Raw genomic sequence first — 23,560 nt, forward strand, 5'->3', positions numbered from 1 at the left:
AGGACCATGCATGAGAATAACTGGAGGGCTATGGCTAGATGTTGACACGGAGCAGAAACAGACACAGGATGGCAGGTACTGGGCAGGATCCAATAAGGCACAGATCCTAGGACTGGGAAGGAACCAGGACTCAGGAACAGATGTGGGGTTCAGACATACCAACCAGGGTTACAAGAACTGGGAACTGCACAGTATGCAGCGACTGCGTGGCAGGCTCACTGGGTGCAGAAACCTAGTAATATCACTGGCTCCAGGAACAGGGCAGAATCCCTAATGAAAGGGAAAGAGACCAATCACAGGAGGAGTCAGGTAACAAAAGCATTTGAAACAGGTGTGCTACATATGTAGCAGCCATTTTACAGGTTGCTAGGAAACAGTCAGAACATAAACAGGAATGAGTCACAGTGGTGGTTCATAACAGGAGTAGAGAGTAGAAAATAGAGAATGGGAGGCTAGAAATGGGCAGGGTGTTTCCGGGGGTAGTAGTAGTGGAAAAAGAGGAGAGTAGGATGTACAGTGTCTGTTCAAACTAAAGTAGATAGGCAATAATGAAAGTAGAAAGGCAGTGAATACAATATGTACTAAATTAGGTAATAGTCAATTAAAAAAGAGACAATAGTCAACACTTAGGATCTGTTCTGGGTGCAGGATTATTATATAAAGATAAACTTGTTAAGATTGTATGGATGTTAATCAATGGTAAATAGCAATGGTAATGCAGTAGGATTTACAGTTGAGTGAAGATAAAATGGCACAGTGGGTTTGTTAGAAAGAATATATTTGCTGGTATTAAATATCAAACAAAATTTAATAAAATATGACATTTTGAATCATAGCAAGAAAGAGGCAGATGATCATCTCTAGATTACGTCATGAGTCTGACAGTGACACATAGCAGACAGTGACATTTAAGAATGGGATACTGCGAGGCGTAATGTCTGCCATGAAATTGTGAATAAAATGACTAAGACCACGTATGAAAATCCTCAGGAAAACATTGTGGACTTATGAGAGGAGTAAATAAAGGAATAATAATGGAACAAATAAAGTTAAACTAAGTGAGTAATGATGTTAAAAGGAAGGTGATCAAACATCATAGTCCTCAGTATTGATAGACTAAACATATTGAAGGACATTAAATATAACATAAGCAATGAGCTACTAAGGAAAAAACATAGTGACTTTTTAAAAGCCATCTCCAGAGATCTCTTTTATTATAAGAGATATAGATCATTATGATTATTTATTATGTACAGTTCCTTATATAGCGCAGCATATTCCATTGCGCTTTACAATTGGAAACAACAGTGATAAGACAAACTGGGTAATAGCAGACAAACATACAGACGGAGCCTCCCTCATCGTTGCAGTTTCTCCGCCTAAACGGAGGATTAGTCGCACTTAAGCGATTTTTATTTATTGGTTTGTCTACGGGACATCATTGCAGCAGTGTATTTGAAATAGCGTAATGAGACGCTCATACAGCTTTGCCCATTGCCCAGTATACAGTAAAAGTACTTCTTGCGCTACAGTGTACTGTATTTCAACGGAAACCAAACGCATGCACAATGGTGATTTTAAAAAGCAACATTTGGTGGATGATCGCAGGTATTACACTCACCGGTAATGCCAAACGCCATGCTAAGCTCTGTGAGCCTCCCTATGACTAGGCACGCTGCCTTGCGCCCAGGCACGCTGCGACTTCGTGATCGTGACTACTGCCATAAACAGCATGGATGAGCGAGGCTCTATTTGTAGAGGTTGGAAGGCCCTGCTTGAAAGTTTACAATCTATAGATAATTAGGAAGGATACACAAGAATAGGCACTACAGTAATTATACTGTATATCAGTGCTTGTGACAAGTTTGTCTGAAGAAGTGGGTTTTTAGGGAACGCTTGAAAGTTTGGAGGCTAGAGGAGAGTCTTATCATGTGTGGAAGGGTATTCCACAGGGTGGGTGCTGGTGTAGAAAGTCCTGCAAGTGTGAATGGGAGTGAATATTCCGTGTAGACGAGAGACGCAGATCTTGTGCAGAGCGGAGAGGTCGAGTTGGGAGATATTTTGAGATAAGTGAAGAGGTATATGTTGGTGTAGTTTGGTTAATAGCTTTGTATGTGAGTAGAAGTATTTTAAATTGAATATGGTAGAATATGGCCAATCAATGGAGGGACTGACAGAAGTCTGTCTATGGGCAACCAATGGAGGGACGATGAACGTCTTGGGAAGACCAGTAAGGAGACTATTACAATAATCACTACGGGAGATAATGAGAGCATGGATTAGGAGTTTTTGCAGTGTCTTGTGTAAGAAAGGGTCGCATTTTATAGGATATATTTTTTAGATACATGTAAACATGATTTAGATACAGATTGAATGTGGAGCAAAGAACAATTCTGAGTCAAGGATGACACCTAGGCAGCGAGCATGGGGGGTAGGGTAGATTGTAGTGTTGTCAACAGTTATGGAGATATGAGGTTGGTACGTACTCTTGTCCGGCGGGAATATATTTTCTTTTGATTTGGAAATGTTGAGTTTGAAGTGACGAGATGACATCTAAGATGAAATGGCAGAAAGGCATTCAGTGACACAGACCAATACAGATGGTGATAAATCTGGGGAGGACAGATAGATTTGAGTATCATCAGCGTACAAATGATACTGAAATCCGAAGGAGCTGATTATTTGACAAAGAGATGAGGTATACTGAGATTAAGAAAAGCAGAGGGCCTAAGATTGAGCCCTGCGGTACTCCAACTGGTAGAGGTAGTGAACTAAGTGGGTAATCGAGAATCAGGCAGAGGCGTTCAATTGTCAATCAGGCAGAGGTGATCTCTACAATACAATGGCCTTTGGCCGCCCAGCATGCACCGGCACACTGCGGCGTCGGTGCATGCGCAGATCCAACCCTTATCGCTGCGCTGCGATAAACTGCAGCGAGCGATCGAGTCGGAATGACCCCCCATGTGCACTGCAGGGGGGGCAGATATAACATGTGCAGAGAGAGTTAGATTTGGGTGTGGTGTGTTCAGACTGAAATCTAAATTGCAGTGTAAAAATAAAGCAGCCAGTATTTACCCTACACAGAAACAAAATAACCCACCCAAATCTAACTCTCTCTGCACATGTTACCTCTGCCACACCTGCAGTGCACATGGTTTTGCCCAACTGCTAACAAATTTGCTGCAACGATCAGGTCTGAATCAGCCCCTAAGTATAGTCATATGAGTTTAAGGGGTATATTCAATTAAGGTCGAATCCATTCCGACATGCATTTGTCGGAATGGATCCGACAAGGGCTATTCAATGCCCATCTCAATTCGACTTTAAAAAAGTCAAATTGAAATGAGGGACCGGAGAGGGGAGAGAGGAGGGAGAGCCGCAGGTAGACGGGGGAGAGCTGCCGCGGCGCTGTAGTCCCCTGTCTGCCCGCGCCTCTCCCCCGTTTGCCCACGGTTCTCCCCTGTCTCCTCCTCTCAGGTCCCTCATCTCAGTTCGACTTTTTTTTAAGTCGAACTGAGGTGGTCAGAAGCGGGGCCAAAACCTGTCGAATTTGGCCCCGTTTCCCTCAGAAGCACATGAATCTACAGCTATACCGCCGATTCACGTATTATTCGACAAGTCGAATTCCCCGACTTGTCGAATAAAAATGCTCGGGACTGAATAGGTTGGAACCGCTTCCGACCTGAAAAAGTCGAAAACTGACGTCTTTTTTCAACAAGACGGCAGTTTCGACCTTAATTGAATGTAAATCCCTAAATGTGAATCAGAATAAATAATTTGGCCATTAGTTGTAAAATAAGAATTTACTCACCGGTAATTCTATTTCTCGTAGTCCGTAGTGGATGCTGGGAACTCCGTAAGGACCATGGGGAATAGACGGGCTCCGCAGGAGACTGGGCACTCTAACAGAAAGATTAGGTACTATCTGGTGTGCACTGGCTCCTCCCTCTATGCCCCTCCTCCAGACCTCAGTTAAGGAAACTGTGCCCGGAAGAGCTGACACAACAAGGAAAGGATTTGGAATCCAGGGTAAGACTCATACCAGCCACACCAATAACACCGTACAACTTGTGATAACCATACCCAGTTAACAGTATGAACAACAACTGAGCCTCAGTAATAGATGGCTCATAACAATAACCCTTTAGTTAAGCAATAACTATATACATGTATTGCAGAGAGTCCGCACTTGGGACGGGCGCCCAGCATCCACTACGGACTACGAGAAATAGAATTACCGGTGAGTAAATTCTTATTTTCTCTGACGTCCTAGTGGATGCTGGGAACTCCGTAAGGACCAGGGGATTATACCAAAGCTCCCAAACGGGCGGGAGAGTGCGGATGACTCTGCAGCACCGCATGAGCAAACTCAAGGTCCTCCTCAGCCAGGGTATCAAACTTGTAGAACTTAGCAAATGTGTTTGAACCCGACCAAGTAGCAGCTCGGCAAAGCTGTAAAGCCGAGACCCCTCGGGCAGCCGCCCAAGAAGAGCCCACCTTCCTTTTAGGAATGGGCTTTCACCATTTTGGATGCGGCAATCCAGCCGCAGAGTGAACCAGCTGAATCGTGCTATAGATCCAGCGAACAATAGTCTGCTTCGAAGCAGGAGCGCCAACCTCGTTGGCTGCATACATAATAAACAGCGAGTCAGACTTTCTGACTCCCGCCGTTCTGGAAACATAAATTTTCAAAGCCCGGACTACGTCCAGCAACTTGGAATCCTCCAAGTCCCTAGTAGCCGCAGGCACCACAATAGGTTGGTTCAAATGAAACGATGATACCGCCTTAGGGAGAAATTGGGGACGAGTCCTCAATTCTGCCCTGTCCATATGGAAGATCAGAAAGGGGCTTTTACATGACAAAGCCGCCAATACTGACACACGCCTAGCCGAAGCTAAGGCCAATAGCATGACCACTTTCCACGTGAGATATTTTAGCTCCATGGTCTTAAGTGGCTCAAACCAGTGGGATTTCAGGAAATCCAACACAACGTTAAGATCCCAAGGTGCCACCGATGGCACAAAAGGAGGCTGAATATGCAGCACCCCCGAAACAAAGTCTGAACTTCAGGCAGTGAAGCCAGTTCATTTATTAGAGAAAATGTATAGGGCCGAAATCTTGACCTTTATGGATCCTAATTTTAGGCCCACAGCCACTCCTGACTATAGGAAGTGCAGGAATCGACCCCGCTGGAATTCCTCTGTAGGGGCCTTCCCGGCCTCACACCAAGCAACCTATTTTCGCCATATACAGTGAAAAAGTCTTGCTGTCACGTCTTTCCTAGCCTTTATTAGTGTAGGAATAACTGCATCCGGAATGCCCTTTTCCGCTAGGATCCGGCGTTCAACCGCCATGCCGTCAAATGCAGCCGCGGTAAATTTTGGAACAGACAGGGCCCCTGTTGCAACATGTCCTGTCTGAGAGGCAGAAGCCCTGAGTCCTCTGAGAGCATTTCCTGCAGCTCCGGGTACCGAGTCCTTCTTGGCCAATTCGTAGCAAAGAATATTGTTTTCACTCCTCCTTTTATTACAATTCTCAGCCCTTGGGTATGAGACGAAGAGGAGGGAATACAGAGACCGACTGGAACACCCACGGTGTTACTAGTGCGACCACAGCTATCACCTGAGGGTCCCTTGACCCGGCGTAAAACCTTTTTTAGCTTTTTATTGAGGTGGGACGCCATCTAGTCCACCTTAGGCAGTTCCCATCAATTTGCAAACTGCGTGAAGACTTCCTGATGAAGTCCCCACTTTTCCGGGTGGAGGTCGTGCCTGCTGAGGAAGTCTGCTTCCCAGATGTCCACTCCCGGAACGAACACTGCTGACAGTGCGCTTACTTGATTCTCCGCCCAGCGCAGAATTCTGGTGGCTTCTACCCTCGCCACCCTGCTCCTTGTTCCGCCTTGGCGGTTTACATGAACCCCTGCGGTCTGCTGGATCAGAACCGGTTGGTCGCGAAGCAGGATCTCCGCTTGACTTAGGGCGTTGTATATGGCCCTTAGTTCCAGGATATTGATGTGAAGGCAAGTCAGTTGACTTGACCACAGACCTTGGAAATTTCTTCCCTGTGTAACTGCCCCCACCCTCGGAGGCTTGCATCCGTGGTCACCAGGATCCAGTCCTGAATGCCGAATCTGCGGCCCTCGAGAAGGTGAGCACTCTGCAGCCACCACAGGAGAGACACCCTGGCCCTGGGGGATAGGGTGATTAACCGATGCATCTGAAGAGGTGATCCAGACCACTTGTCCAGTAAGTCCCATTGGAAGGTCCTCGCATGGAACCTGCCTAAGGGGATGGCCTCGTATGATGTCACCATCCTTCCCAGGACTCGAGTGCAGTGATGCACTGACACCTGTTTTGGTTTTAATAGATTCCTGACCAGTGTCATGAGCTCCTGAGCTCTCTCTATCGGGAGATAAACCCTTTTCTGGTCTGTGTCTAGGATTGTGTCTAGGAGAGGCAGATGAGCTGTAGGAACCAACTGCGACTTTGGAATATATAGAATCCAGCCGTGTTGCCGTTACACTTCCAGAGAAAGTGATACGCTGTTCAGCAACTGCTCTTTTGATTTCGCTTTTATGAGGAGATCGTCCAAGTACGTGATAATAGTGACACCTTGCTTCCGCAGGAGCACAATCATATCCGCCATTACCATGGTGAATATTCTCGGGGCCGTGGAGAGACCAAACGGCAACATCTGAAATTGGTAATGACAATCCCGTACCGCAATTCTAAGGTACGCCTAATGAGGTGGATAAATGGGGACCTGAAGGTATGCATCCCTTATGTCCCAATTCACAATAAAGTCTCCCCCTTTTTAGGCTTGCACTGACCGCTCTTAGCGATTCCATCTTAAACTTGAACCTTCTCAGGTATATGTTCAGGGATTTTTAATTCAATATGGGTCTGACCGAACCGTCTGGTTTCGGGATTACAACATGGTCTAATAATAACACCCTCTTGTTGAAGGAGGGGACCCTTGACCACCACCTGTTAAAGATACAATTTGTGAATTGCAGTTAACACTGGCTCCCTCTCTTGGGGGGAAGCCCGCAGGGCCGTCGGTGAGGAGGGCATCTTCTCACAGTCCAGCTTGTATCCCTGAGACACAATATCTATTGCCCAGGGATCGAACAGAGAGTGAACCACCTTGTGGCTGAACTTACGAAGGCGTGTCCCCACCGGGCCTAGCTCCGCCTGTGGAGCCCCAGCGACATTGGTGGATTTTTGTAGGGGCCGGGGAGGACTTCTGTTCCTGGGAACTAGCTGCCCGGCTCTGACAAGAAAGGACGCACCTCAGACTTTCTTGTTTCTTTACACGAAAGGCTGCATTTAATAATGTCGTGCTTTCTTAGGCTGTGCAGGAATATAAGGCAAACTAGCAGAATTACCAGCTATAGCTGTGGAGACCAGGCCCGAGAATCCTTCTCCACACAATCCTCAGCCTTCCATATGCCCCTTAAGTCGGCATCATCTGTCCAATGCATATTCTACAGGACACGTCAAACAGAGATCGACGTAGCTTTGACTCTAGGACCCAGTATACTCATGTCTCTTTGGGCATGCTTTATAACTATATATCTATCACTTAAGACAGCATCTTTAATATATATATATATCTCTATATATATACATATATATATCTATATGCATACTAGGGTCTCATCTCTGCTGATAAGGTACCTGTCCACGCTGCCACAGCGCTATAAACCCATGCCGACACAATCGCCGGTCTGGGTAGTATACTATAATGTGCACGCTATCTGCAGGATCCCTGAGAATAGCAAGTGCTACCGTCTGTGCAAACAGGACACCCCAGGGGAAGATTCTCAACATATCATGGCCCTAGTGGGGAAAGGATACAGCCTGAGAATTCTCTTGTGGGAAGCTGCCGTCTCTTGTCTGGAGATTCCCGCCCTTTTTCCTCATGAGAGGAGGGAAATTTACCTCAGCATTCTTCCCCTTAAACATGTGTACTCTCGTGTCAGGGACAGATGAGTCATCAGTGATATGCAAATCATCTTTTATTTTAATAATCATATATTGAATACCTTCTAGCCATCTTGGCTGTAACTTTGCATTATCGTAGTTGACAGTGGAGTTAAACTCCATGTCGATACCAGTGTTTGTTATTATGGATAGTGAGCATTGAGAGACTCTGAAAGTCTCTGTGACATAGGGACAGACCTGGATAGATTTCCAGTCTGTTCCCTAACCTTTTGTGCAATAAATTCACCTTAGCACTTACACATATCCAAACAGGTGTCGGCGTTGTCGACGGAGACACCCTCTCACACACATATCCGCTCTATCACCTCCTTAGAGGAGCCTTTTACCTCAGACATGTCGACACACGCGTACCGACACACCACACACACAGGGGATGCTCTATTTGAGGACAGTTCCCTCACAAGGCCCTTTGGAGAGACAGAGAGAGAGTATGCCAGCACACACCCCAGCGCTATATAACCCAGGGATTACACTACAACTCAGTGTTTACCCAGTAGCTGCTGTATATACAAATTTTGTGCCTAAATTTATGTGCCCCCCCCCCCCCTCTTTTCACCCTTTGTGTACCAGGATACTGCCGGGGAGAGCCTTGGGAGCTTCCTTCCAGCGGAGCTGTGCTGAGGAAGAAGGCCCGGCCCCCTCAGCGGCGGGCTTCTGTCCTGTTTCTGATTAAAATTGGCGGGGGTTTTACACATATACAGTCACAGACTGTATTATGTGTATATATTGCCAAAAGGTATTCTTATTGCTGCCCAGGGCGCCCCCCCCAGCGCCCTGCACCCTACAGTGACCGGAGTGTGAGGTGTGCATGGGGAGCAATGGCGCACAGCTGCAGTGCTGTGCGCCACCTTAATGAAGACCGGAGTCTTCTGCCGCCAATTTCATCTCCTTCTCTTCTGTCTTCTGGCTCTGCAAGGGGGACGGCGGCGCGGCTCCGGGACCGGACGATCGAGGTCGGGCCCTGTGTTCGATCCCTCTGGAGCTAATGGTGTCCAGTAGCCTAAGAAGCACAAGCTAGCTGCACGCAGGTAGGTTTGCTTCTCTCCCCTCAGTCCCTCGTAGCAGTGAGTCTGTTGCCAGCAGATCTCACTAAAAATAAAAAAACCTAAAATATACTTTCTTTTCTAGGAGCTCAGGAGAGCCCCTAGTGTGCATCCAGCTCAGCCGGGCACAAGATTCTAACTGAGGTCTGGAGGAGGGTCATAGAGGGAGGAGCCAGTGCACACCAGATAGACCAAAAGCTTTCTTTTAGTTGTGCCCAGTCTCCAGCGGAGCCGCTATTCCCCATGGTCCTTACGGAGTCCCAGCATCCACTTAGGACGTCAGAGAAAGAGAAGGGCCTTCCCCAAACTGTTGCCACAAAGTTGGAAGCATAACATTGTCCAAAATGTCTTGGTATGCTGAAGCATTAAGATTGCCCTTCACTGGAGATAAGGGGTCAAGCCCCATACCATTATCTGCAGTCAGGAAGGTAACGTTCTCCCAGCATCCGCCAAATCCAGACTCGCCCATCTGACTGCCAAACAGAGAAGCGTGGTTTGTCACTCCACAGAACACATTTCCACTGCTCCACAGTCCAGTGTTGGTGTGCTTCATACCACTCCATCTGATGACTGGCATTAGACTTGAGAGTCTTGCATGCAGCTGCTCGCCCATGGAAACCCATTCCATTAAGCTCCCATTGCACAGTTTTTGTGCTTACATTGATGCCAGTGGGAATTCGGAACTCTTCAGCTATGGAATCAGCAGGGTGTTGTCGACCTTTACGCACCATGCACCTTAGCAGTGGTTGACCCTGCTCGGTGATTTAACGTGGTCTCCCGCTTCATGGCTGAGTTGCTGTTGTTCCTAAATGCTTCCACTTTCTAATAATATCACTTACAGTTGACCGTGGAATATCCAGCAGGGATGAAACGTCACGAACCTTCTAACTGCAAACGTGTCATCCTATTACAGTACCCCACTTGTAGTCACTGAGCTCTTCAGAAAGACCCATTTTGTATCACAAACGTTTGCTAATGAAGACTGCATGGCTAGGTGCTTGATTTTATACCTCAGTGGCAACGGGTCTGGTTGAAACACCTGAATTCAATAATTATCAGGTGTGGCCAAATACTTTTGTCTATATAGTGTATAGTGTTTATTGATGATGCTTTTCACTTGCTGTGTTCTATGTTAAATGGTACTGTGAAGACATCATTACTTAGTGTGGTTTTGAGGTATTGATGTATTTAGGAACAAAATATGGAATAGTAACTGTAAATTGGTATTACGCATTCACATAACCTAACAACCAAGCATCTCCACCTTGCCCGTTTGATCATTTGTGCCTTCTGTGTGATTGCCTCATCACACTCTCTTGGCAAACTACCCCAGGCACTCCCAGGAAATTTGGCAACAGTGATCTGAATGAGAAACATCGCATGTACCCAGGACATTGATGGAATGGAAATGTTTCTTGCTCCTGGAAATGGAACCTTTTATTCCCGATGATGCCAGGGAAACATGAGTACCACCCATAGCCCCTATAATGTGTGATTCCTCAGCCAATGGCAGATGAGTAAGACAGTGGATGCGCAGTGCCCACTTGTGTGCTCAACTGAAATCAGCCTAGGACATGCTTCCTGCAACAAACATTGCAGCCTGGAAAGACCTGGACACACAGAAATGTAACATGGACAGAAGTTGACCTGTAAGCATTCCCACTGGGCTTGAATTTTTCTGTTTCAAGTTCCCATCGATCTTCGTCATCATCAATTCAAATGATCGGCCCGATAAATGTGATGTTACGGATTCACCCCTGCACAAATTGTGAAACGTAACCTCATTGTGCAAAAAGACTGGTGTTTCACCTTTATGTGTGTCTGTGAGGTCACAGGGGGTCTGCATAGAGATAAGATGATAGATGAAACAAGTTAGTTGTGATGTTACCTATAGGAATCCCTTCTCACGCAGAACTGAAAGAACTTATCCTCATGTATCAAATTTATATTTCCCTATACAGTAGATTGTAAGCTTGTGTGTGAGGCCTATATTATTGTATGTCAATCTGTTAATGTTTGGTCTTTTTTCTTAAGATCATTTTAATGAATTTAAAACTTTTAGATGAAGCATTATTTTTATGAGGATGTGTTTAAGATCAGTCACAATGATCTGAGTATGAGATTCAACTGCGCAGCCATCAAAGGCTCAACCTGAATTCCTGCCCGGTTGGAAGGACTCCCTATTCCAAAAATAGTAGCTCAAGTTGTAAAACAAAACAAGAGAAAATAAAAACATACACTGTATATATCCAGTAACAGGTAACAGGTACATGATCGGCTATGCTCTGAGAATTACAAAGTTTTGGAATACAGTAGAAAATACCCCAGGATTCATGTCTGAATTACTGTTTTTGAAGTCACCTCTTTGACCCCACGAGAGAACAACATTTCGAAACCTGCTGTCATGTCTTTGAATAAGATGTTCTCCCATCACATTTAGCGTCTCATAGTTTGTATACATAGTCTTGGATTTAGATTTGCTAACTCTGCAGAGATGTAGTCGATGCATAATGCATTTCTTGAACTTATCCACAGTTATAAATAGGGAAGACATTCAGAAAATAAAACAATAATAAAATAAAAAAGGCAACAAAAACTAAACATCTCATTTGTTTACCAATGTTTTCATAAAAATACAATATACTGTATTAGTGGAGTAACAATGCTTTACAAACGATGAAGGTTTATGTGAAATGCTCCAATAAACCTACGTGTCCGCTGAAAGGATTACACGCTCTGAGGCCTAGAACAGAAACACGCCTGTAGTAGTTGCTTTTGCTGCAGTTCCTGGAAAATGAAAATAAATATTTGCTTTTCAAAAAGTTTTTCCAGCTGCTGAGAGTACAACCTGCCGACCGTACACACTCTTATTTATCTAAGGCGCTGATTTCCTAGCACTTGTGTAACACCTACGTAATAGGTGAGGCTCTCACTGATGTATATTGCAATAATTACTGAGACTCTGCAGCTTCAGATGAAATGTAACGCGGGGAAATGTGGAAGTTTTACTTAATACTGGCACACACTGGCATTTACCATCTATGTCAGGGGAACTGGTACTGTGGACTCTGCTATTTCCAATGAACCGCAGACCCAAAAGAAAAACACAGTAACACCTTCTCTTTGGACGTAACCTCTTTACAAACATGTATCTATGTAACGTTGCCAATTTTTTGAATTAAATGAAAATGAAAACTTATTTTTTTTTCAGGGATTCTCAGACGTATGAGTCAGAAATCAACCTCATTCTGTGAAATGGACTTATGACTGGTTACTGGGCAGGACAGCTTGCACTTGGTCGGGGAAATAGAAGTAACTTTGAAAGGGAATTGAAGAGAAAGAACAAAGCAATGCATAACAATTAATTTCCCAAAAACTATTGAAATCATTACAGAAACCAAAGATCTGGGAACATGTCGTTAGCGGCAACACAGCTTACCTTGTAGAGTTGTCATTACCAGAACTTGTACTAACATTTCATAGAAGTACCCAGAAATAAATAAACAAAAAGTTTTCTTGTGGGGTCTGTCTATCACAAAATTAAGGATGTCTCTGAAATAAATGTCCTTGTTGTACTTAATGCAAGTGGTTGCTGTGGAACTTATAAGTCACACTTTCATCTGAAGGGCTGTTAAGTGGGTGTTGGTTGGGGGCAATAGGCTGATGTTTTGCCCAGGGTGCTGAGAAACCTTGCACCGGCCCTGCTCTCCCGACAAATACTGTATAGAATTGCGAAAACAGCCTTAGAACCCATCCAGTGGTTCTCCAGATTAGCCCACACAAACAAAGAGAAGAGGACTTAATATTATATTAGGTAGAGATGTAGTAGCAGAGACATATACGACTCCGCATAAAAACTCTCCGTCTGAAATATCATATGATAAAATGTTAACTAGTGGACATTGCGACATTAAAGACACTTTATAAAAAAAAAACTAGGTAACAGTAATAATCTGTGTGTAACTCTACAGCGAACAGGGAATAGAAACAATCTATGCACATGATACAATGTATAAGTGACTGTACCACATACTGAGAGCAGAAACAATACTCTCATTAACTTCTGAACTGTAACATCAAAAGCAAATGAATGTGATATTCCATAGGGACCCTTATTAATCACTCAGCACCGTAGACCTATAAATTAAACTCATATAACACACGGACTGTTGAATTACTTAATGTAGCGCGCCAAGCACACTTCTGTAGCACACTGTGACAGTAACTGTGTGTGGGCGGATACCTGATAATTAACCCGTCATGGGAACAAATTAAACAAGGGTGTACCATGTGCTAAATGCACTTTCAGGCTGAAACCTTCTAAAGGCGTATAGTCATACAGGAAACCCCCACAAACTGAAGGCAATACTTATTAGCCAATATAAGGGCCCCTTACCATGTGTGAGCAACAGCAACTATTAAAATACTTCAAAGGCATGCTTACAATTGATAGTAAGTCAGGGTGAGGTCTCCGTAGCAACAATCTTTGGGGACGTATCTGTATCTGCAATACAATGTGACCACTATAGATCTATACATGGGCTGGTATCGGGATTCAGGCGCTTGGATCTCATTCTCCAGGATCATCTGCCCTTTTGTCCCAGTTTTTGGCTGCTGAATCTTTTGAGAAGACGTCAGGCACAATTCAAGGAGACATTTCTATGACATACACTTAGTGCATCTAAGACAACCATTCCTGTTCATTGGAGATCTACGTCTGCACCAACTATGTCTGAGTGGTGTGCTCGCCTAGATCACTACATGTCCATGGGTGACCTTATATCATCTACATCAAAAGGTCACCAGAAATTTACAGAAACTTGGTACCCCGTGGCTCCTTTACAAAGATTCTGAGCACTATAAATCTATAATCCATGGTACGTATCTTTATACTGCTTGACCCTGATTATACCTCCCAATATCTTGGCTCTGAAATGTCTTCTTTTTACTTTATCCTTTTCTCTCTCTTCTAACCTCATCTTTTTCTTTCCCCCTTCCCTTTTTCTATGACTGGGTCCTCTATAAAAAATTATAATTCATTGGTTCACTATATGCAAATTCACAATGTCATTAAGTTGACTGTTTTGTATTTTATTCTGTTGTACCCATATGACGTTTTGTATACCTTGTATCTTTTCTGTAAACCAATAAATATAATCTGAAAAAAAAAGAAGATGAAAGAATCCCGACACCTACTAAGTAAGTATGCTAACCCTAACCTCTCCTACCCCCCAAACCCTTCCTCCCTGCAGCTTGACCTTAACCCCCCCCCCCTGCTCCGCAGCCTATCCCTAAACTCCCCCTCCCCCTATGGCCTAACCCTTCCTAGCCCCAGCATACTTATGCTCACCAGGTGTCGGGATCCCAAACACAAGTGTCCTGAACGGATCCCATCTGTATATAGCTCATATTTCCCATATCATTTTGAGAACCATTTATGAGTTTACGTGAAACAGTTCAAGAGATCACTTGTACTTATTACACAGAATTTTTTATTTGAAATGTATTTATGATATATAAGGATTTGCAGTGAAAATAAATCTAATATATATTCAATATTTAACTTAACCCCAAGATGAGTAATGGATAAATCATAACAGAAGGAATGTGATGTAACATAGGATACTGGACTTGCAAGCACATTCTTTTTGTAGACCTCACATACACTTTCTTTACTCTAGGTTGTCGAAATAAACGTTAAATTTAATTTGTACAATGCCTCATTATGTACACCGCTATAAAGGAACTTGTTTCTTATTCTTTTATATTTACAAGTCACCAAGCAGACACATCTCCTCTAACATACTGTATATAATAGCAATGGCCATCTATATCCTCATTCAGAAGGATCACTCTGTTTTGAGGTTAAAAATGTTGGCCACTGTTGTGGTGACTCCTATGGGGTGAATATACAGTAGGTCTTTCTTTTTCATCTACCCAGTTACTCAATACGTTTTAATTATTAAATTGATTAAAAGTTGACCTTAAAGAGACTCTTTTCCAGAAAATACTTGGTCATAAATGAAATTCTTGGAGCCAAACATTGTCACAGAAAGTGTCCATACCAGCTTCAAGATTCCTTATGTTAAAATCAAAAGCCAGTCATAAATATTTTGAAAGAAATAGAGAGGTGTTTAACTTAGAAATTGATAGTAAAGTTTAAAAGACTGTAACCTCACCAACCAAGAAAAAACAGATCCCCAAAAAATAAGAAAAATGAAGAGCCATAAAAAGGCAGAGAAAGGGGGTGTGATTATGAATTTAGACAAATATCTCCAAGATGCCTTGAGACTACTAAGTGATAAGGAATCTGAATTTGTATATGTACTTATAGATCTGCTTGAGGGATGTTTACAGAAAATAATTGTGATAACAGTATGAATACATAATGCAGCCATACCCCCAGATTCCCAACTTTGACTTAGTTCCAAAAATGCATAATTTATCATCAAAACATCATACAGTAGCTATTACAGAAAACTTAACATCTTGCAACGATATCCAGAGCCAATTAGGGTGTTGTTGTGTATTGTGTAGTGTCTAAAACCTAAAACAAGATTACCACCACTATTCTTCCACGGCCTGGCAGATCCATCACTGTTATTAATGACACAATATTCTCAGTCTGTCAATACAAGACTTTCAGAGCAATTTGCATGTGTGACCCAGAGTGATGCACAGAATAACCCCTACTGGTTGGCAAAGGGGTAAGTGTGTTTAGCTCTGCTGGGCTCGGCTCACTGATGATACTGACCCAACAGAGTTAAACCTTATTTCTTCGGCCGCGTATCACAGAAACAGAAAATTTTCTACCTTCACATTTTCATGATAAATTGCGGTGATAGAAGAGTTTCTGTTACTGTAATATGCGATCAAAGAAATTTTCTCCTATACACTCTCTTGATAACCAGACCACATGGTTTGAAGTAGAGCCTAGAGTAAATTATACAGTGATAGATTAAAAAATAAAAAGTATAGGGATTTTGTTCATATCTTGATCAAAACATTTAAGCCTGCAGCTTGCCTCCGCCCTGGGGAATCTTGTTCCCAATGTGGCAGGATCAGCAACACTGTTGAGTTCTAAAAACATCCAACATTTTTGGAATGCACGCACTCAAAATAGTCCCACGGCCCTTGACTTATTTTATTCTAGCAATCCGCCATGGGTTATGTTTGGCCATGTAGCAGATCCCAGTGACAAGAAACTATTACTACTTGCGGCCATTCTTCAGCTATGGATACAGGCAACTGCCACCGTCTCCGCACATGGCAACATCTATTCTCCTGCAACTTTTTTAAATTGAAGAGCTTCTCACACTGAAGTTAATTCCACTGATGGGGAAGTTTTCTCAACCTCTCCCAAAAACCGTCAGTCACCACGCCTGGGGACTACTGCTGGACCATCACAGCTTCCTGTTACTAGTGGATTCGAGATTCCGGAACTCTGATCTGCTTCCTTGCTAACGAACTGGGAGGGTAACGGTGTTGATGCTTGGTCTTATGTCCTAACCCACAAAAGTGGTTATATGCCTATTTCTTTTCTCTGTTTGTGAGTTTTTTGTATTAAAATCACCTTTTATCCAAATTATCTGGCTGTACTTGCACCATGTCCATTTGTCTTTGGATTATTTAAAGGTGAATCTCTTCCTCTATAAGAGGTGAATACATCCACCAGTGGATTGCTACGCATAGCGTATTTCGTGACCGAACAAATGGAATATCGTTGTTGATGCAAGCTGACTCTGTGTGTGATCATTGTTATCAGCGCTATTGTTATACCAAAGTGTACTGTATTTCTGATTGTTTTGAGACTGGTGAGGAGTCTCATTTAGGTATACCAAAGCTGCAGGTTAATATTGGCGCGGTGTGCAAATTAAATCCTTGTATTGAGCATTCTCAATCTGGACTGGTGACTCTGTGGATGGATCGCTGTCCCATACAAGACAACTTTTTGGTTGCAGGCACGTGGGCAGTGCGCGGCACAGTTGTGTGGTCCCACAATTGCATCATATTGGCCCCATGCTTAGTATACAATGCCACGATTTCCTTGCATCGCAACAAGTTTGGGAGGCACTATAATGCATATCAGCATGAATTACATAATCCAGCTACCTGTACCGCTCATCTCCTTCAGAGAGTAGGGGGGGCAGTGGCGGCCAAATATTCTTCCGGATGTTCTGGGAGAGTAAGTAAATAACATGGATTAAGGTACAGTATATAGGTTTTGTTCTATTCCTTCTACAGGTCCTGTTAATTGTACATTGGATAATAGATATACTGTAAATTCAGTTATCATAGTTTTGTAGTTTATGGTGGCTCTTTCTATGTCTTGTCTACACACTTTTTGACATTAAAAATGTCATAGTAACATAGGGGGTCATTCCGAGTTGTTCGCTCGTTGCCGATTTTCGCAATGGAGCGATTAAGGCGAAAATGCGCATTCGCATGGTACGCAGTGCACATGCGCTAAGTATTTTAGGACAAAACTTAGTAGATTTACTCATGGCAGAACAAAGAATTTTTATCGTTGAAGTGATCGGAGTGTGATTGACAGGAAGTGGGTGTTTCTGGGCGGAAACTGACCGTTTCCTGGGAGTGTGCGGAAAAACACAGGCGTGCCAGGATAAAACGCGGGAGTGTCTGGAGAAACGGGGGAGCGGCTGTCCGAACGCAGGGCGTGTTTGTGACGTCAAACCAGGAACGAAACGGCCTGAGCTGATCGCAGTGTAGGAGTAAGTCTCGAGCTACTCAGAAACTGCTAAGAATTTTCTATTCGCAATTCTGCTAATCTTTCGTTCGCAATTCTGCTAAGCGAAGATACACTCCCAGAGGGCGACGGCCTAGCGTGTGCAATGCTGCTAAAATCTGCTAACGAGCGAACAACTCGGAATCACCCCCATAGTAACATAGTTAATGAGGTTGAAAAGAGGCAAAATGCCCATCGGGTTCAACCTGTATTCTGTATTAAGCAGTGCATATTATTATGCACTAGCCGAAATAATGGTTTCGTATCTATTGACAACTATATTTCGTATCACTCCCATATACTTAATGTCAATATATTAAATGCTGTAGCCTTGGATACTTTTTTCAGCTAGAAAACTGTCCAATTCATTTTTTAAATGCATTTACAGAATCCGCCATTATTACCTTCTCTGGCAGGGAGTTCCAAATCCTTATTGCCCTTACAGTGAAGAACCCTTTCCTACGTTGTGTACAGAATTTCCTCTCCTCTAGCCTCAGTGAGTGCCCACGTGTCCTATACAGAGATCTATTAATAAACAAATCCCCTGTTTAACTTAGAAATTGATAGCAAAGTTTAAAAGACTGTAACCTCACCAACCAAGAAAAAACAGCTCCCCAAAAAATAAGAAAAATGAAGAGCCATAAAAAGGCAGAGAAAGCGGGTGTGATTGTGAATTTAGACAAATATCTCCAAGATGCCTTGAGACTACTAAGTGATAAGGAATCTGAATTTGTGTCTGTACTTATAGAACGTTTACAGAAAATAATTGTGATGACAGTATGAATACATAATGCAGCCATACCCACAGATTCCCAACTTTGACTTAGTTCCAAAAATGCATAATTTATCATCAAAACATCATACTGTAGCTATTACAGAATACGTGTAACATCTTGCATCGATATCCAGAGCCAATTAGGGTGTTGTTGTGTATTGTGTAGTGTCTAAAACCCAAAACTAGATTACCACCACTATTCTTCCACGGCCTGGCAGATCCATCACTGTTATTAATGACACAATATTCTCAGTCTGTCAATACAAGACTTCCAGAGCAATTTGCATGTGTGACCCAGAGTGATGCACAGAATAACCCCTACTGGTTGGCAAAGGGGTAAGTGTGTTTAGCTCTGCTGGGCTCGGCTCACTGATGATACTGACCCAACAGAGTTAAACGTTATTTCTTCGGCCGCGTATCACAGAAACAGAAAATTTTCTACCTTCACATTTTCATGATAAATTGCGGTGATAGAAGAGTTTCTGTTGCTGTAATATGCGATCAAAGAAATTTTCTCCTATCAACTCTCTTGATAACCAGACCACATGGTTTGAAGTAGAGCCTAGAGTAAATTATACAGTGATAGATTAAAAAATAAAAAGTATAGGGATTTTGTTCATTTCTCTGACGTCCTAGTGGATGCTGGGAACTTTGTAAGGACCATGGGGAATAGATGGGCTCCGCAGGAGACTGGGCACTCTAAAGAAAAGATTAGGTACTATCTGGTGTGCACTGGCTCCTCCCTCTATGCCCCTCCTCCAGACCTCAGTTAGAATCTGTGCCCGGCCAGAGCTGGGTGCTCCTAGTGGGCTCTCCTGAGCTTACTAGTAAAGAAAGTATTTATTAGGTTTTTTATTTTCAGTGAGCTTCTGCTGGCAACAGACTCACTGCTACGTGGGACTAAGGGGAGAGAAGCAAACCTACCTGCTTGCAGCTAGCTTGTGCTTCAGAGGCTACTGGACACCATTAGCTCCAGAGGGATCGAACACAGGCACCTGTCCTCGATCGTCCGTTCCCGGAGCCGCGCCGCCGTCCCCCTCGCAGAGCCAGAAGAACAGAAGCTTGGAGACGACGAAATCGGCGGCAGAAGACTCCTGTCTTCATTTAAGGTAGCGCACAGCACCGCAGCTGTGCGCCCAGGGCCGGCTCCAGGCACGTTCGAATTGAGCGGCCGCGCGGGGCGCCACCCTTAATGGGCGCCGCGCGCTGGCGCCGCCATTTTCGTTCCTGGAGCCGGCCCTGTGCTGCGCTGCCCGGCCTATTGTGTCCTTGTGCGCTGTGCGGCGCCGGCATCTGACGTCAGACGCCAGCGCAGCGCACATAGCGCACACCACCCGTACCGCCGCCACACCGCCCGCGGCCCTGCTCCCTGCTCCCTCAGACAGCAGCACTCCTCCCCCTCCCAGCGCAGCAGGTATTGGGGGCATTATGGATGGCATTATGTGGGGGCTGCACTGTGGGGTCATATCTGCACTGTGGGGGCATTCATTTATCAGGCACTGTGCGGGCACTTATTTATCAGGCACTGTGGGGTCATATCTGCACTGTGGGGGCATTCATTTATCAGGCACTGTGCGGGCATTTATTTATCAGGCACTGTGGGGTCATATCTGCACTGTGGGGGCATTCATTTATCAGGCACTGTGGGGGCATTTATTTATCAGGCGCTGTGGGGGCATTTATTTATCTGGCACTGTAGGAGCATATCTGGCACTGGGGGCATTTATTTATCTGGCACTGGGGGCGTTTATGTATCTGGCACTGGGGGTGTTTATGTATCTGGCACTGTGGGGGCATTTATGTATCTGGCACTGTGGGGGCATATCTGCACTGTGGGGGATTTAATGTATCTGGCACTGTGAGGGCATTTCTGGCACTGGGGGCATTAATGTATCTGGCACTGTGGGGGAATATCTGGCACTGGGGGCATTAATGTATCACTGTGGGGGCATATCTGGCACTGGGGGCATTAATGTATCTATCACTGTGGGGGCATATCTGGCACTGGGGGCATTAATGTATCTATCACTGTGGGGGCATATCTGGCACTGGGGGCATTAATGTATCTGGCACTGTGGGGGCATATCTGGCACTGGGGGCATTAATGTATCTGGCACTGTGGGGGCATATCTGGCACTGGGGGCATTAATGTATCTGGCACTGTGGGGGCATATCTGGCACTGGGGGCATTAATGTATCTGGCACTGGGGGCATTAATGTATCTTGCACTCTGGGGGCATATCTGGCACTGGGGGCATTAATGTATCTGGCACTGTGGGGGCATATCTGGCACTGGGGGCATTAATGTATCTGGCACTGTGGGGGCATTAATGTATCTGGCACTGTGGGGGGCATTAATGTATCTGGCACTGTGGGGGGCATTAATGTATCTGACACTGTGGGGGGCAATAATGTATCTGGCACTGTGTGGGCACTTATGCATTTGGCACTGGGGGCATTTATGTATCTGGCACTGGGGGCATTTATGTATCTGGCACTGGGGGCATTTATGTATCTGGCACTGGGGGCATTTATGTATCTGGCCCTGTGGGGGCATATCTGGCACTGTGTGGGCACTTATGTATCTGGCACTGTGGGGGCATTTATGTATCTGGCACTGTGGGGGCATATCTGCACTGTGGGGGCATTTATGTATCTGGCACTTTGGGGGCATTTTTGTATCTGAACTGTGGGTGCATATCTGGCACTGTGTGGCCATTTATGTAGCTGGCACTGCTGGGGGGGCATGTCATGTGTAGCTGGCACTGCTGGGGGGCATGTCACGTGTAGCTGGCACTGCTGGGGGGCATGTCACGTGTAGCTGGCACTGCTGGGGGGCATGTCATGTAGTGTTCCCGCTAGGCGTCTGTGGCTAGGCAATGTGTCTCAGTGCTCTCCCTGGTGCAATGTGTCTCAGTGCTGTGCCTGGCGTAAAGTGTATAGGAGGTTCTACCTGGTGCAGTGTGTATTAGCTGCACTACTGTGTGGTGTAATGCAAATTGCCACTATTATGTGGCCACGTACCTTCCCCACGAAGTAAGTCCCCTTAATTTTTGCTGCGCGCCGAAGGCGCGCACTGTCCATGCTTTGGCATATAGGTATGGGAACAACAAGCAGTATGTACATCATTTTGCCCTCCTAACTTAAAAATGTGCCCTCCCTGTGATCAGCTCCATGCCCTAAAAAGTGAACACTATCATGTGTAGCTGGCACTGCTGCGGGGCATGTCATGTGTAGCTGGCACTGCTGCGGGGCATGTCATGTGTAGCTGGCACTGCTGCGGGGCATGTCATGTGTAGCTGGCACTGCTGGGGGGCATGTCATGTGTAGCTGGCACTGCTGCGGGGCATGTCATGTGTAGCTGGCACTGCTGGGGGGCATGTCATGTCTATCTGGCACTGCACATTATGTGTATCTGGCACTATACTGGAGACATTGTGTGTAAGGAACACTACTGTGGCTATGTGTAAGGCTGCTAATTGTGTGAAAATATATTTATAGTTTGATATGAAGTTACGAAGCCACGCCCATTTTTCCAGAGACCACGCCCACTTTTCCGTGAGCGCGCGCACCTTCGGCGCGCGCATGGGGGGGGCGCTTTTAAATTTTCTCGCTCAGGGTGCTAGTAGGCCTGGAGCCGGCCCTGTGTGCGCCATTGCTCCCAGTACACTTACACACTCCGGTCACTGTAGGGTGCAGGGTGCTGGGGGGGGGGCGCCCTGGTCAGCAATTGAAGTACCTTTTGGCAATAAAAATACATATATACAGTCTGGCACTGTATATATGTAAAAAAACCCGCCATTTTTTCACACAGAAAGCGGGACAGAAGCCCGCCGCTGAGGAGGCGGGGCCTTCTTCCTCAGCACACCAGCGCCATTTTCTATTCACAGCTCCGCTGGAAAGAAGCTCCCCAGGCTCTCCCCTGCAGTATCCAGATACACAAAGGGTGAAAAGAGGGGGGGCACATAAATTTAGGCGCAAATTTGTATATACAGCAGCTACTGGGTAAACACTGAGTTGTAGTGTAATCCCTGGGTTATATAGCGCTGGGGTGTGTGCTGGCATACTCTCTCTCTGTCTCTCCAAAGGGCCTTGTGGGGGAACTGTCTTCAAATAGAGCATCCCCTGTGTGTGGTGTGTCGGTACGCGTGTGTCGACATGTCTGAGGTAAAAGGCTCCCCTAAGGAGGAGATAGAGAAAATATGTGTGTGAGAGGGTGTCTCAGTCGACAACGCCGACACCTGTTTGGATATGTGTAAGTGCTGAGGTGAATTTATTGCACAAAAGATTAGAGAACAGACAGGAAATCTACCCATGTCTGTCCCTATGTCACAGAGACCTTCAGAGTCTCACAATGATCACTATCCAAAATAATACACACTGATATCGACACGGAGTTTGACTCCAGTGTCGACTACGATAATACAAAGTTACAGCCAAAATGGCTGAAAGGTATTCAATATATGATTATTGTAATAAAAGATGATTTGCATATCACTGATGACTCATCTGTCCCTGACACATGAGTACACATGTTACGGGGAAGAAAGCTGAGGTAAATTTCCCTCCTCTCATGAGGAAAAAGGGCGGGAATCTCCAGACAAGAAACTGCAGCTTCCCACAAGGAATGCTCAGGCAGTATCCTTTCCCCACTAGGGCCAGGATGTGATGGGAATCTTCCCCTAGGGTGTCACGTTTGCCCAGACGGTAGCACTAGCTGTTCTCAGGGATCCTACAGATAGCGTGCACATTCTAGTACACTACTCAGACCGGCGATTGTGTCGGCATGGGTTTATAGCGCTGTGGCAGCGTGGACAGGTACCTTATCAGCAGAGATTGAGACCCCAGTATGCATATATATATATATATATATATATATATGTATATATATATAGATATATATATATATAGATATATACATATTGAAGATGCTGTCTTAAGAGATAGATATATATATATATATATATATATATAAAACATGCCCAA

The 23,560-nt window shown here is 44.8% G+C and overlaps 1 long non-coding RNA gene across 1 annotated transcript in view; it reads left to right on the forward strand.

The window, feature by feature from the left end:
- The window catches only part of LOC134944149 (uncharacterized), an 81,621-nt gene extending 68,988 nt beyond the window's left edge, over window positions 1–12,633 (forward strand). The window contains exon 4 of the long non-coding RNA XR_010181854.1: window positions 12,265–12,633. This is a non-coding gene — a long non-coding RNA (uncharacterized LOC134944149). The remainder of the gene's footprint in view (window positions 1–12,264) is intronic.
- Window positions 12,634–23,560: the final 10,927 nt, after the last annotated feature.

This window comes from Pseudophryne corroboree, chromosome 7 (genome assembly GCF_028390025.1).
Source record: "Pseudophryne corroboree isolate aPseCor3 chromosome 7, aPseCor3.hap2, whole genome shotgun sequence".
NCBI classification, from domain to species: Eukaryota; Metazoa; Chordata; class Amphibia; order Anura; family Myobatrachidae; genus Pseudophryne; species Pseudophryne corroboree.